The sequence below is a fragment of the Aplysia californica genome, unplaced genomic scaffold, assembly GCF_000002075.1.
Source record: "Aplysia californica isolate F4 #8 unplaced genomic scaffold, AplCal3.0 scaffold00004, whole genome shotgun sequence".
Lineage (NCBI taxonomy): Eukaryota > Metazoa > Mollusca > Gastropoda > Aplysiida > Aplysiidae > Aplysia > Aplysia californica.
Genome location: NW_004797274.1, coordinates 393,520 through 394,732, shown reverse-complemented (window position 1 = coordinate 394,732; position 1,213 = coordinate 393,520). Strand labels below are relative to the sequence as shown.

Sequence of the window (1,213 nt, the reverse complement as noted above, 5' to 3'; positions counted from 1 at the left end):
ATGTGTGTGTGTGTGTGTTTGTGAGAGTGTGTGTACACAGGTGCAGCTGGTCGCAGCCTGCATGCTAGGTGTAATATGGTCGTATTGTGTCAAAAGTCTACATTTTAGACAAAGTGATGTGGAATATCGATATATGAAAACGGCGAAGCCTTTCTATTGCTATTATGGTCTCATAATCACATAACCTGACCCATTTCCACACTAACATATATTCGCATATATTATCACGAGTGGATAAAACAGCTGGATATCACATTCAATATTATCTTTAAAAAATAACACCTACTAAACAACCACACCTAAAACTGTAACAATAGGTGTAAGCATACGTACGTATGTGTATGTACACATTATAATACATACCGCCGTTGACGTAAAAACCATCTGGACAATCACACGCTACAACAATAGCCTGCAAACGAACCCGAGACAGACACACGACACGTCACCAAAACTCCACACATGCTACCTACAGCTGCTCAGGTAAAGACATCTTATTATATATAGAGAGTGGTCGTACTTTACTCACCTGGCTCATATTTGCGCTGATTTCGTTTCGTCACTACGTCTCTCTCTCTCTCTCTCTCTCTTTTCTCTCTTTTTTCCGTTATCTCTCTCGTTTGTCTTACAAATTCGTGTCGACACCTGAGAAGTGGCCTCTCTCTTTCTTCTCTCGTTTTTCTCTTTTTTTTTTTTTTGTTGCTGTTGGTCTTTCTCTCCACTCGTCCAGAGCAATCAGCGCGATTTCTTCGCCCACCACGACTTCGACGTCGACACAGGGAAAGGCACAAAGTCCGGTCGCCACACACACAGCCAATCGGAGGTCACTCAAAATATCTTTATTGCACTTTCTTGTCGGTCAGTCTGAATCACAGAGACTGTCTCTCTATCTCTCACACACGACCGAATCCTTCCAGTTGAGTTCTTATAAACACAGCGACAATGGGTTGATTCTGTACGTTAAACAGAGATAATATGCACTTACAACGTTACGAGCTAGAAATACTATCCCTTGTAAAACCACGATGAAACGAGGAAGGAGAAGGTTTAAAATAAAGGGTGTTGAATGACGCTACGGTCTGCTTCTTTTCTGCTAGATTCCTTGAGTCGTATTACTAAAATTTAAGAAGGAGACATACGTGTGTGGGGTTGTTTTTGTGTGTGTGTGAGAGAGAGAGAGAGAGAGAGAGAGAGAGAGATGGAGAGAGAGAGA

The 1,213-nt window shown here is 41.9% G+C and overlaps 1 protein-coding gene and 1 long non-coding RNA gene across 2 annotated transcripts in view; both read right to left on the bottom strand.

Annotated features, from left to right (window-relative positions):
- The window catches only part of LOC101861010 (bifunctional 3'-phosphoadenosine 5'-phosphosulfate synthase), a gene marked incomplete in the record, with an annotated part of 92,902 nt that overhangs the window by 29,663 nt on the left and 62,026 nt on the right, over positions 1-1,213 (bottom strand).
- Positions 599-1,213, bottom strand: part of LOC101863149 — a 4,794-nt gene continuing 4,179 nt past the window's right edge. Inside the window, exon 2 of the long non-coding RNA XR_001184666.2 lies at positions 599-953. This is a non-coding gene — a long non-coding RNA (uncharacterized LOC101863149). The remainder of the gene's footprint in view (positions 954-1,213) is intronic.